A 14,668-nucleotide genomic window follows, 5' to 3' on the forward strand; every position below is an offset into this window, starting at 1 on the left:
ATACTGTGTAGCCATCGTCTTTCTCTCGTCCTACCCCACCTTGAACCTTCCACTTCTTTCGTTATAAAAAAAAAAAAAAAAAAATCTCGCCTATTTTTCTTTCACAAAATTTATCATCACGATCAACATCTTTAAAGAAGAGCTTCTCTCTGAACCTACATAAATTTCATCCCTTACAGACCATCCTCATGAAGTATGCATCCCTTCTGTTGCTTACACATATTATTACTCAATTATTTTTTCGATATTAAAAAAAAAAAAAAATCTCGCTTATTTTTCTTTCACAAATTTATCATCACGATCAACATCTTTAAAGAAGAGCTTCTCTCTGAACCTACATAAATTTCATCCTTTACAGACCATCCTCATGAAGTATGCACCCCTTCTGTTGCTTACACATATTATTACTCAATTATTTTCAAGTCAAGCAACGAATGGAACCACAATTGCCACAATTACTGACACTGTGTTGTTCAGATTTGCCGTTGAAGAACATATATTCATTCCCAGTAACCTGCATTTTGCTGCTTTAGTTTTGGAGTCCTTATTTTTTCTGTATTGCCGCACTTCCTGTGCTTTATATTTTTCTGACATTTTTTTCATGCATTCCACTCCCTTCTGTAATGCCTTCACGAACCCTGAATGTATTAAAAAAAAAGTAATAATAATAGTAAGGAATACATGGCGCGACAGAGACGAAGACAGAAAGTACACACGCACATAGCGCTAACTTCCAGCAGCGGTCCATCGCGCATCGAGAGTACTTTCTTTATATTATTAACAGTTATCATTTGTCAACGAGCCGTAGTGTCTAAAGTTTAAATATAGGCAGATATAGGACAAGAACGAGAACATAAAGTCCCTAGAACAGTCTCGGCCAGGTAGCACCCAACAATAAGAAAAACGGACGAAAAAAAATCGCAGGTCCCACCGAGATTTGAACTCGGATCGCTGGATTCAGAGTCCAGAGTGCTAACCATTACACCATGGGACCATGCACTCCGATGCCGGGAATCGAACCCGAGCCTCCTGGGTGAAAGCCAGGTATCCTAGCCACTAGACCACATCGGAACATGCTGCAGAAGATACTTTTGATAATATATAATTCTAGTATTACTCACTTTTAATGCCTGTGTTTTTGTAATGTTGATATTTGCACCCAAGTCACGCCAATGCTTATGTTTGACATCTAAATTCACTATAACCGCAGAACTGATTGACGCATCTGCATGGCAAAACCCAGCAAAAGGCCTAGTCGAGAAGCTGGTGCGCGAATTTGCGAATAGATGGCGGCACAGGCGAAACCTGGGAAGGCTCAAAACATCATTGCCCTTTTCTCGCGATGGTCGTGCGGATGTGCGCGTTGTGGTGTGGTGCGTGTGAGTTACTTCGGACTTGATAATTGAACTTGTGAACTCCGGCATGTCATAAGTGTGAGTACGAATTACAGTAGCTGATGGCTGTGTAGTCTTCCTACGCGACTGTTGCAGACCCTTCCGATGCGCTTCGGTACAGATGCTATACTTGTTTTGTTGCTCGGTCTAATCCAAACCTGCTGCGTGTTATGCAGAATTTAATTTGTCTTATTTATTTTTAAAAGTTCAAACTCCAGATGGAAACAGCGCTGCTCTTAATACTATGCCTTGCTTGCTTCGCTTGCTTACAGTAATCACCTGTGTTGCGCGCGGTTTACCTTGTTTACCTTGCTCGCACTGCTCGCGCGGCAGTGAGACAACAGCCAGCGTCGCCAATTTTAGACGTCAAGCATGCTTGTTGCGGGGAGGCAACATAACTAGGTTATTCTTTATTGGAGTGTCACCTTACGCGCTCGCAGGAGCTGCGTGTTGCGCTGGCACGATCGTATACATGTAACGGTTTTTCTTTCCTTACATTTTTTCTTATGCTACGTTACGTTTGTCAACCATACTGATCTGATTGTTTAAAAAAAGATAGATGTTCGGTTGAACAGCGGAATGATGCTGGATACAAAAAACAAGATAAATAAGGAGTGGATGCTTTAACTTTCCGATTCTGTTCCCTGCACGCGCCATATGGTTTCCGCGCTCGTCCATAGTACGTGTGCCTTTGACAAGACATTCACAGTGTGCTAATTTGACCTCATTCTCTACTGGGCTCTTGCGTGTTCTTTTGATTGAAAGCTTGTGGCGCAAGTACCATTTGCAAACGCTCATTCAGCTACAATGACAACAGCAAAATGTGTAGTGCAGTGTTACACTGCTGCATGTAGTTGGCCTAGAGGATAGCGCTGTAACAAGGAAAGAAACTCTTAACGATAGTAAGTATGATATGATATGATATGATATGATATGGTATGATATGATATATGATATGATAGGATATGGTATTGTGCGGTCATGTCACACTATGCGCGCGCTTTCAAATGCACCTAATTGCAGCTAGTACATTAGCGGCCATTCATTAAAAACTCATTACGAAGGAATGGCCTGAATACTTCAGTCGCTTTTCATATAAACAGAATACAAGCTCCACTTTGTGGTGTGCCCCTGTAGCCTCACACCACTTTCAACCCCCCCCCCCCCCCCCCCCATCCTCCTTGCCTTTCATTCCCTAGCGCAGGCAGATATAACAGAATTTCAGTATTGTTCTTACATGGCATCTTAAAGGCAAACTGCAACTTCTAGCATGCGCACACTTCAATTTAATTATGTGAATAACTGGCCAAAGTTTATAACTTCATTCTTTCATTGACTTATATCAGTGTACATAACTCAGCAAGAGGCCTTAGAACATTATAAGCAACATTTTTTATGCCTATGAAAAATTAACAGAGCAGTTGCATGATAGTCGAAATTTCTGCAGCAATAATTCTGTCATAGGAATCTCTGGCATTGGCACTACACATTCTGTGGCCTCTTTAGGGGCCACAGGATTTTGCACTCTTTATTCTTCAGTGCCTAGAGTCAATTTTTGTGCAGAGATACTAGGATTTTTCTCTGTATGCTAACCATGGATTCAGTACTGACTGGAATTTGTGTGGAGCTTACAGAGCTTTAACTTCTGTCGACACATGTTTGCAGTTGCAATCAAAAGAGCCTAAACATAGGCATGTGCAGCCTGTCTGGCTTCTTTTGAATATGCAGATGCATGTCCTTTCAACACATTATAGTGATTAAATTTTCTCTTCCATACAGTTTATCGCCTGCAGTTCTACATATTGTGTAAACAGACAAAGCATGAAAATCTTGCCAAATAGCAAAACTGGTCTTGGGGGTGCTTAACAGCCAGGATCAATGTGCTGCAATATGAGACGTGTCTGTAGCCCGTTTGGTACCCAAAATCAGTAACAGGATATGCTGTGAGGAATATTCGAACCCTCTCTCACTCCTGTTCATGTGGTTACTGGTAACTGGTTGACTAATGGCCAGATAAGGTAGTAATAGTACTCTCTTTTGGGCTGAATGAGTGATGCCTAGCTGATGCACTGCTCAAGGTTACATGTAACAAAATATGCTTTGAAAAGTTATCTTGTAAGGTGCACTGAAGGTCAGAACAATATTCTTGTTCTTTTTGCCTTCTCGTGTCCTTTTGCACTGGTTTGGACCTCACTTTAAGTACTTTTTCTCTTGTAATTGGGTATTCCTACACCGTATGACCAATATATATATTATTCCTTGTTTGTTTGCAACGATAGCATGCTACACTGTGGCTGTGTGATAACTTTTCTACGCACATATCATTGCAGTTGTTTATGTAGCCATTTTCCAAGTTTTTGCTTAATCAAAAGAGTAGCAGTCTAAGCAGCAGCCTTATTAACTGCTGCAGAGTTTCTGTCATGCTTGCATGCACTTGTTTCTTGAAGCAACAGAAATAAGCCAAGGAGAGTGTGCAACTGTGCACCCGTAAAACTCTTCCTTGCTGCCAGCTATTCAGGAAGCATTAGGGGCCACTGTAGCTTTTCTCATAAGTATGCTTTTTTTTTGTCTGTATGTGTTGTGTACCTTCCCAATATTTTTCAAGGAAAAAAAGAAAGAAAAAAGGCACATTTCTTGCCTACTCCTTTTGACTATTGGAGCTGTGCTGTTCCCTCTAATGGTGCAAAAGCAGTAGAGCAGGTTCTGGACAGCGCTCTATTCTTGACAGAAACAAAACAACGCACGGAAGACAAGGGAGCTGAAATTTTGACAGCGGAAACTGATATTATAGTCTGCCGAGATGCGACTTACATTGTATTTTTATTTTTGTATCAGTATATAAATGTTTCTTTGCCCTGTAATCAAAGTTAGTTATGAATATCTTGCTGCTGTATGTTCTGTTCACCTGTCTTCAGTCTTTATTTAACACACTGGTATGTTTTTGTCCAGGATCCAAACAAACCAAGTAGCGATCTCAGTGCATGGATAAAAAAATATATATATTTTAATGGACTGAGCACCTCCATATCAGAGAACATAGAGTTCCTTCATGCAGTCTGGAAGCATTCTTTACAGCTAACATTGCTTACCTAAATATTTTCCCTAATTTCGTGTGGTTTGTTTTCTTACTCATTGCACCTCTGCATAAGGACTAAGCCGATTCTTGTTAATTCAGCCCGACAGCCGCCAGAACCGATCTAGTTATTCATTAAGGTTTGTTTTGGAAAAGATGCGAGATAACATATCGCTGTTGTTTGGGACGCTGGTACTAGGAAAGGGCGCAGTCAAATAATAGGAAGTGCTATTGCGTCTTGCTCGTAGCGACATTTGAACTCACTCCTTCAAGTTGTCAGTGCAACCTTATCAGCCTACACTAAATAAAGAGAAGGGATTAAAGTGGTTAAACAAAACAAAAGCTTCCCTCAAGGTGACTGTGCTTGCGTTTGCCTCGGCCGTGTTACTTTCACCCGAGATTTGCGGACCGTGCCCTCTCCCGAATAGTCTTCCTTTTCCCCCATTTCCTACTCTTCCTAATTCTCTTTCCTCTCCATTTTTTTCTTTCCTTATTTTGTCCAGTCAGTTCCTGCGTAAACGCAGTCGCAGACATGCAGGCAAAGAGAAGAGTGAAAGCAACTACGGGCGCAGAATGCAATGTATTCACACGAATCGACACGTGAAGCGAGCTCCAAAGTGAGCCGCCTCGGCATTACCAATGCAAATCCGGATGGAATGGAGACCGCTGTTCGGGCCGGGTGCGAAGAAGGTTGCGCGTACCGCCGCCGAGATTTGAAAGGGGGCATCATCGTGAATTCCCGTAGAGACGTGGCACATCATTGGCCGCGGCGCACGGGCTCGCCGCCCTGATGACCCCACCGAGCGAAGTATAGTCCCCCGAGCACGGCGCGCCGCCGCTACAGTCCTGTGCTTTGACGGCGTTCCCAGCAACACGCTGCGGTTTCAGCCACGCCGGCAGCCTTTTTAGGGGAAAGCGTTTACTTGCAAGAAGCTAGGAGGCCGCTTCAAGTTCGACACTATAGCGCCTTTTCATGCCCATTACGCGAAAATCCGGTCGCCGGCTTGTGGACTCGATGTTAACCCAAAACAACTTCAGGTGTCTACAGAAACAAGTGGGACAGATACTGCGCCTTTCCCTTCCTGTGAACCAACTCATGGTGAAATTCGAGCTCATAGTGAAAATCTCGCGTCGGCGAGATTTGTCCAAAGCTCAAGGGCTCCTGGCCATCTAGAGCGGAAGCTCTTGCCTGCCTGACTTCCTCAAATAATAAATGTTTATCCTCCTCCTCCTCCTGTCCACGAGATGTGTCAGTGAGATTCCACTAGTGACAGATACTGCGCCTTTCCTGTAACCGAATTATAGAACTCCGGTTAACTTTGATGCGTTCAACGGAACGGTCCTTGTGTTCGACAAGGGGCGCGCGATGTGGCAGCAACGCATTTCTTCACTGCAGATTCTGCGATGCTCCCGAAAATTTTCAGACTGAAGTTGGTTGATTACGTCTCCTTACACACTTTCTAACCATTCCCACTCATTTGTGCACGCAAATCGCACCTTTTCCCGCTCGTTCACATTCAATCATTTCAAATTTCCCGCCACCGGAAGTTAGGTCTACGTCACCGAAAGTCAAGTACCACGTGACCCCATTTGGATGTCGACATTACCCTCCTGGTTATTTCGACGTCCGATTTGCTTATTTGGCTCTAATTAATTACCTAATTAACCCACATGCACCTCCCTATGTCCCATACGAGATTTTTGATGCTCTGTCTGATGCATTCTTTCGAACGTAATCGGGCGGACAAGCTCGTGATGACACGAAGCCGCAAACATGACCATACAATGCTTACGCATTAATAAATTTGCATGCGGTTCTAAGCACCTTTTTTTTGCGAGGGGGAGCGCGTAGACAAGGATGCTAGCCCACTTGCTCGCAGTCTTCGAGCCGGAGCCGGAGCCGTCGGAGTCCAGAGGTGGCGTGGTATCCGCGGCGCGATTTCTGACTACACGGTGTTGCTGCATTATGACACTACAAGACCGCTGGCAGCACAGAATGCGAAAACCCGGCCGAAAGCGACCCCAATAACTTTTCAGCGTGTTATCACGTGCACATATACCTTGACGTGAACCTGGAATCTGTGCCTTCTCGGCGGAGCTCGGCAGGTTTCACAGACATTTGGGGCGGCGCTGCTTTGTTTGGTGTCAACTGTTGGACAGCCGTAACGGAAGTCGGAATGAGTTTGAAGACTGTGCCAAAGCTTGAACTCTCAGCGAACTGTAATCGCGTTTGCCAAATAAAATGTTATTTCTCGCGCCCTTGTCGTCAGGATATTGCCGCGAAAACAGGGGTGTGGGATATTTTAGATTTTTTTTTTTTTTTGTAATCTAAGCACCTCCCCCACTTTCGGCATTGCGATCGTGAAAAATAGAGGGGAGCCTGGAATCGAGTAAATAAGGTAATTCAGTAAATTTGGCTATTTTCTAGTTTTGGATTCAGGCCGAAATTGGCGGTATTCAAAGTTGGAGGTAAAAGTGCAGTTTGCAAATTTTGGGAATCGGTTTTGTGGTTCGAAATAGCGAATGTGAAAAGATATCCCTCGATAGCTCGCCAAGTTGGTTTAGGGCACATTGGTGAAATAGCATCTCTGCGTATGGTGCCTTTACAAGAGTAAGTTGAACGTTTCGAAATCATAAAAGACTTAAACTACAACTGTATTCCATTCAAGCGGCGAGATTTTATCAATGTGTATCGTGAGAAAGCCAACCTAAAGCACTAGGCCGAAGTGGCGCAGTGGTTAGGGCGCTCGGCAGCTTGGACGCGGGCGGCCGTTTTTCGGGGAAGGCGAAAAAAAAGTTTGCATCTGGGGTCGCAAAACTGGTTCGAAAGCGTCATCTGATGAGCAAATAGCAAGTCAGACGGAATGCGGGATAACAACGACAGCAACAAAAAAAGAAAACTTAATTATATTTTTAGGTCGTCATCACAAAGAACTCACTATCGGTGCTCAAATGCTATACACATTCCCCTGAGCGCCACTCGCATTGGTCGCCCCTGAATTTCTTTTCGTGCCGTTCCTTTTCATTTCGTTTTAGTACCTCAAAGGGTCTGTCATAGGTATGGTAGATTATACCCTCCTTGTCTTTCGCCCTGTGTCGTCTTTACGCGCTTTCTACCATGTCAATCAACCAGCTGGACAAATTTTCTGTTATTACCCTCAATAGGTGGTATATAGCACGCCTGACGCATTTTTGAATAAATTAGTTCGCGCTTCATGCTTGTCGCTGTCCTCAAATTTGGTGAATTTTTCTGTTTGTCCTAGCGGCGCGGAACTTCAAATGACTTAGCTCACATTTCTACGTGGCATAACACGTACAGCGGGCGTGCAGACTGTTGCAACCTGCGCAGGTGTTATGTCTGGATTTGAATACTTGTGTTTAGGCTGCGCACTGCGCGTGTGATGTGAACAGCTCACGCTATAAAAACGAGTGGCGTTGGCGTAGGGTCGGTTGACGCTGGGCGTCAGGATAGTACGTGTTCATCTTTGGTTTTAAGGTTTGTTTTCTTTTCCGCAACAATGAAGTAATGATCGGTCACAGGCTTCGTAGTCACGGCGCATTGGACACTACTAAGTTATCTACGCTTTGTTGTGTTAAGGAACTGCCGCCGTTGAATGCACTGACGGCGTGCTAACGGTTGGCACAAACAAAACAGGACGATAGCTTTGATTGAGCGAAATAAGCGTTGCAGGAAGAAAGCTGCACTGCGATTCTAGACGCATGCGCTTTTTGCGTAGTTCTGGTGCGGCTCCTCTGAGCGCGCACTTTCTTTTCTCTTTTTTTGCAAGCATGAGTCGTTTAAAATGACAAAAAACGTCATCATTTGTTTGCATAACGACTTCTAATCACACGAGTGAAATTGAGACACTGAAACCAAGCGTTTTGTAACGGTGGTTGGATATGATCTCTCCGTAGCAATTCCATAATTAAGCTTCTTGGAGGATGATCATTTTTTGTTGTTGTTGTTAAAGACTCTCTGCTTACTCTCTAGAAAAATGTGGAGGATTTGACGTCTTCCTTTATTTGAACAAAAAATAACGCCTGAAGGGCTTATCTGCAATTATGGAGCGATTCTTGTGTGCATTGGCGAAAACGCGGACAGGGCCACGTCTTCAAACGCCCTGTAGAGAAATTAACACGCTTCTTTAGAAGGAGCCATTGGACTAGCTCGAAGCAGGAAGGAAATTTAGGAGGATGCCAGTGCTGGTCATGAAAAACGAAATGACAGGTTTGACGTCTCCTCTGGCTGGGTAATAAATTCACGTCAGAGAAACGTAGACGCGGGAACTAGACTTCCGTGTGGAGTATGAAACGCCCTTTTCTTGTTTTACCTTTCAGGCGCGATTAGCTTCCTCTGGCGTTCTCGTCGTCGTTTTGGCGCGAATTCTGTTGAGACTGGCCAGCATGACATGCAAGCATCAACATGTATCGTTGACGCGGTACATCTGTCTACTCAGCCTCAGCCGCCTCAAGTCAAATAAAAAATTGATTGATTAATGATTGATTTGAAGTCGTCTTGCACTTGCCAGGCCGTTGCGTGCATGCTCCGTTAAGCAAAATCCACAACTCTCGCTCTCTGAAGTCCCTGTCCGAGAGGGCGCCGCCTTCTGAAATATTGTTTTCCTTGCTGGGGCTGGTTGTCTTATACTCAAGGTTTCCGGCGATCGTGAGGCGCGGGTTTGCTTCGAACAGCATGAGCGTCAATATTTTTTTTTTTTATCGTTATCCAAAAGTCCCGCAGGTTGCAGTGTCCGCCAAGTGGGAGTTATTTTCTATTAACGCAGCAGGTAATTGATATTGAAACGGCTACGTAAACGCGAACCTGGCTTCCGACGTTTGTCAGTGGTGTGACGTCATGTACTGGGGAAGGATAGCAGGTGTGTGGATAGGGTGGACTATCGGAAGGGGAGATGGGTGGACTTGAAATTGGGAATTGAATTGGAGTTAGAAAAACAATTGAATTTTGGAATTAGATTTAGTTACAGTTGGAACTTGAATTAAGATTTGGAATTCGAATCAAAATTGCGCGCTTGATTGGATTTGGAAGATTATAGGAGGAGGTTATATTAGTAGGGGTGACATATGGGAATAAAAATAGAATTGAATATATGATTGATTGGAATTGAAGTTGTAATTAAAATTTAATTGCACCCAGAATTTTAAAATTGTTAGAATTAGAATTCAAACTCGAATTGAAAATTCTAAATAAAAAAGGCAAATGTATAAAATTGTGATTTTCGTTGCACATGGAATGGGGGCAATTGAATTGGGGTCAAAGGACTGGAATTTCGCGAATATAATTTGTCAAATACAGACATAAATTGCTATCGGTATGAATGAACACCTGTGCGTTAATGTAAATCGCTCACGAAGTCCGAGACCTCGTGCTAACTCAACCCTGTCCCCGTAAGTCGCATCTCACTATATACTATTCCGTGACTTGGTTAGGTTATCAAGAAAGCAAAGGTTGCGGGTTCGACGGCGGAGCCTTTCCGAAGCCCTGTCGCGCAGCGTCGCTGCGCAACAAGCTTAAAGAATCGCGCCATGGCGCGAGCTTCGAGTTCGCGAAATTTTTGCCACCACTGAGTCGCATTGGCGACAACAAAGCCCGACTAAATCAATACGGTCGGCAAAACTCTTGCAACGATTTCCAGCTTGCGAACTTTATCTTGATCCGCCGCCGACGCCTGTTAGAACTGTCATTTTACTGTGGGGGAAAGGGACAGTGCGAGATCCATGCCATTGATATCGTATTATCATTATTATTATTTTTTATTGACGAACAGCGTCAGCTGCTTATCAGTGCTGGCGGTCAACCCGTGCCCCGTCATTCCTTCCCAGCTCGATGTTAACGCCTCGCATGGAACACGCTGTTGCATGCGTGCGTGCGACTTCGTCTCGTCGTGGCCGGAAGTGCTCGCGTTGTTCGCTGGCGTGACGACAGCGGCAAGCTTCGAACCGCTGGAAGGGCCGCCACGCGTGCTTTCTTCGCGCCGTGCCGGCGCAAAGTGTTTCACCCTTGGCACGGCCGCCCGCGCGCCTTCGGCGGAACCCTTTCTTGCGACCCCCCACGCCTTCGTGTGCGATTCGATCGGCGCCGTTCGCGCGAGCCGCGCTGCCAGATCTGCCGCAATTGTTATAGATGAACGAGCGCGCGCGCCGGTGCCGGCGAATATATAAAGAAAGATAATGCACCGAGAGAAGCCCTGTTTGTTTGGTGGCGTGCGTTGTCGCCGGAAGGCCTGTGCGCGCGTTTCTCCTCGCCTTTGGCGCCTGAACTTGGTATATAGCGTGTCGCACCGACTTCTTTCCCCCAGACGACCGAGTTCTTCCCGAGATAAATGGTTTCGGGCGACACAGCCTTCTGCCGAGCGGTACACGGGCGACCTGTGCGCCTGCTTCTGTTTCCTTTATTATTTTTCTGTCAAGTCCCGCCTTTCTTCGCCTCGTGGCGTGCCATTCTGTTATCAGGGGGATTTAGTTCGCGGAGTTGAGGTGCGACAGGTGAAACCCTGTTCACGGCACTCCGGAGTCTGGCGACATTTACGGCTTCTGCTGCAGCGACTGACGTGCGTGGCAATCCAATAGAGACTCGCGGGCGGGCGCATGTTGCGACAGTCGCCTACAAGCTGGCTCGTTACGGCCTTTCTCTAAATATATATATGGCTTCGAAGTTGTGCTGTCGTCGTATTGTAGGGGAAAGATCGTCGCATCGACCTTCGATTTGCGGGTCCCTATTGGACAACCCAGAGGGCTGTGGAACGAAAAATGGTAGGGGTAACATTAAGAGATAGGAAGCGTGTGGAATGGGTCAGAGAAATAACTCAAGTTACCGACATTCTAGTGGAAATTAAGAAGAAGAAATGGGCATGGGCAGGACATGTAGTGCAAAGAGAGGATAACCGATGGTCGCTTAGGGTAACAAACTGGATTCCAAGGGAAGGAAACCGTAGCAGGGGGCGGCAGAAAGTTAGGTGGGCGGATGAGATTCAGAAGTTCGCAGGGGCCAAGTGGATGCAGCTAGCACAGAACCGGGTTAAGTGGAGAAATATGGGAGAGGCTTTCGCCCTGCAGTGGGTATAGTCAGGCTAATGATGATGATGATTGGCCGTCACTCGGGATGGCGTCACTACTCGTTATGCTGACGCGATCATTAGTGGCTATTCGCATCTGGTACAAGCGGCAAGGACGTACAAAAGAGACTGCACGAGCGCTCCTGTGTTACCATCTTTCTGCGAAAAGTTCGTGGCAATGGAAAACCAATTAGCCCACTATCATGCTCTTAGTAAATGGTCCTTTGCCGCTACAGTTGCAGTCCGTTTCAGATGACGCTTCTCTGGAGCTTGCAGCCAGATCTAGGTTTTGGTGTAGAGCGTTTGCATGCTATAGGCGTATTTCTGCTACCTGCGTCTAAGCATACGTCGACGACATCTTGATCCGAGAATCGAAAGCTGTAATTCTGAACTGTATACTGTACGGCCGCCTATATTCACTTCGTACGTGTGCCGTACCGAAAATGTCCGCTCTGTTAAACGCGCCATACGGGCGCGGCACTGCCTTGTTGTTTGTATGACTGTCCAGTTCTTCTCTTAACTCCGCGAATTGCAATAACGAAAACAAGAAGGGAAGAGTTCATACGCCACAGAATCTCTTAATTCACGGTGCCGACACAGAGGCTGCCGCTTCCGTTATCGGCGCGCATCAGTCGATGGTACGAACACCAAAGAACGTTGCCGGAACGGCATCGTCACAAAGCAAGGATGGTAGACGGGCCTTCTGGTGTGTGTTTAAGTGTTGCTGAAGCGGTTGCCTGGAGCTGTGTACTGCCGACTTCCCGATTTGGACCTGTCTTTTCTGAGCGGTGGTTGTACCCGAATTCCCTCAGCCTCTGGATCGGAGGCAGCTGCAGACTTTGGACAGCTTCTCTTCCACCTGTTTTGTTACGTTCAGATTTTTTTTTTTTTAACTGAGAATTCATTAGGCATGTTCAAAGATTTTGAGTCACTTGCTGCCTGTATTGTTTCCGCCTTTTTTTTCCCTGCCGGTGTTGGCATCCACCTGGGAGCACAAGGTCCGCGCTTACTTTAACGGATCTTAGAGCGCACATGTTCGTGCCTCCTTAACGAATAATTGGAGGGTTATAAATATCAGTGAGCAGCGGATGGCATTGTGGAGATGATGGCATGCTACAGCTTCATGCGGCCTTGTTTCCGCGCTTCCGTTTTCTTGCGTTTTTCTCTGTTATTGGATTTTATCATTCATTTAAGTGCTTATATTTACGTGACCTGATCGTTGTAATTAACCACACGTGGTGATTTTCCTGTGTATTTATCTTCTATAGGTGTACGACAAAGAAATTTCCTGTCTTAGTGGCCAACAGAGCTCCATAGCGCGTGTCATACTTCGGGGCTGGAGAAACTGCATGCAGAAATAAACTGTCGGTGATCTATTTTGGCATATTTATCGCTTTGTATTGCTGCGCGTTTGTGACCGCCAATAAATATAGGTTTTCAAGCTCCTAGCAACTAGCAATGCTCGTGCAAAAAAAAAAAAAGAGACAAAAGAAAACAAACTAATTAATGGTGCCCGCTCGAAATGCTGCTGCGAGGGTGCCGCCTAATTGTGCGAATTACAAACTACACCAATAAGCTTAGGCCATTACGATTTCGATTCAAATTAATTAAATGTTTCTCTCTCTCTCTCTCTCTCTCTTTTTTTTTTTTTTTCAGCGCCGCCTATCATTTACCTTTGACGGCACTTGTACCATACCAAGACTAGGCAGTATTAAGAGAGACTATATTGAAATGGGGGCTGACACAAATCCCTATGGGAGTTGGGATCATGGGATAAAGAGTTTACACTCGGCGGTCAATGCAGCTGCCTCACGTGCAAACTCCCTCAGAGGGAACATGCAGCGTCGGTCGAGCCCAAACGTCGTGACTCGGCGTAGTCCATTCACGGTACGTGATGGCATATGTCTCGACTCTCGAAGGGCATTTTCCTGACCACTATCCGCCACACCGTCAGTGACTCTGATGCTCGCTTCCTTATATAGCCCAAGGCAGGGGCGGATTGGGACCGGTTCAGAAAGAATTAAGAGGACCCATATAGCCCCCCACCACCCTACCCGCCCCTTGTTGTCATATCTCAGACTTGGCGCTTTTTAGAATTTCCAAGACACCACACGGCATGTTTACTCGAAGAATTAGCCAACTGTTTATGCATGAACATTGCCTGAGCGATGCGTCGAGCATATGGACAGACTGGCATCTAGGCGGAGTTCTTCTACGGAATGACAAGACACACAACATCATCCCTCAAAAATCAAAACATGTATTCGTGAGAAATAAATTCCTCCGGTGGTTACTTATTTTCTAGGCATCGAAGCTTCGAAAATCCGCAATTTTTTCCCAGCTCTCGGAGGACCCCTAACAACGGAGAGCCCAGTTCATTTGAACCCTTTGAATCCTGGATAATCCGGCCCTGGTCGCGGGTTCGAATCCGGCCGCGCGGCCTCATTTCGATGGAGGAGAAATGCAAAAGTACCCATGTGCTGTGTTGTTCACGCACAGAAATCAGGCAGCCAGGACAGTCTCACGACATGTACTACGTCCTCCGTCGTTGGGAGAGCGTCCGTGTCGCATACCTTTGTGCACTTTAATCTTGCTACATGGGCGGCCGGCGCATTCTTGCGCGTCGTCGGCGGCGCTGCGCTGTCCAGGTCGTCAGTCACGTGCGCTGGGAGAAGCTCTTGGGGCTGGTTTTCTTGGAAGACTGCCATCTGACAGGCCGCGTCTGCGGTGAGCGCTTATTCCGCGCGTGCCTTGTGTGCCGAGTCTAAGCGCCCACGCACGCTGTTTGTTTGTATCTATATGCAGTAAGCATGCGTACGTGTGTATGTGTAAGCGGGCAGGTGGACGCGCGCTTTCCGCAGAGTTGCAGATTCCTGCATGTAGGATGTGGAGCGAATTTTACTCGCGACCGTGTTGTAATCACTTGCCGTCGTCGGAAGAAGAAAAAATTACAAGGGTTCAACGCTGCTGAACCAAATATTGAGCGAAAGCATTAGCTGCGGGTGACCGAGTGTTCTTCTTATTCTCTTTTTATTCTTCCTCAGCCCACATATAAAGCCCCGCTTTAACCAACCCATATGAACGTGCCTTAGTGGCCTATAGGGGTAACGTGAATGCCAGGGTCCTAG

At 46.0% G+C, this 14,668-nt stretch overlaps 1 protein-coding gene and 2 non-coding genes across 3 annotated transcripts in view; 1 reads left to right on the top strand and 2 right to left on the bottom strand.

The window, feature by feature from the left end:
* Positions 1 to 922: 922 nt before the first annotated feature.
* On the bottom strand, positions 923 to 994 carry TRNAQ-CUG (transfer RNA glutamine (anticodon CUG)). Its single transcript has one exon. It is a non-coding gene; the product is annotated as a tRNA-Gln (tRNA).
* A 5-nt stretch (positions 995 to 999) lies between these two features.
* TRNAE-UUC (transfer RNA glutamic acid (anticodon UUC)) lies at positions 1,000 to 1,071 on the bottom strand. Its single transcript has one exon. It is a non-coding gene; the product is annotated as a tRNA-Glu (tRNA).
* Positions 1,072 to 1,292: 221 nt separating this feature from the next.
* Hsepi (D-glucuronyl C5-epimerase) overlaps positions 1,293 to 14,668 on the top strand; it is a 57,507-nt gene continuing 44,131 nt past the window's right edge. Inside the window, exon 1 of the mRNA XM_084599119.1 lies at positions 1,293 to 1,433. The gene's annotated coding sequence lies outside the window, so the exon portion shown is untranslated. The remainder of the gene's footprint in view (positions 1,434 to 14,668) is intronic.

The sequence above is a fragment of the Amblyomma maculatum genome, chromosome 3 (genome assembly GCF_055883805.1).
Source record: "Amblyomma maculatum isolate TAMU_Amacu chromosome 3, ASM5588380v1, whole genome shotgun sequence".
NCBI lineage: Eukaryota > Metazoa > Arthropoda > Arachnida > Ixodida > Ixodidae > Amblyomma > Amblyomma maculatum.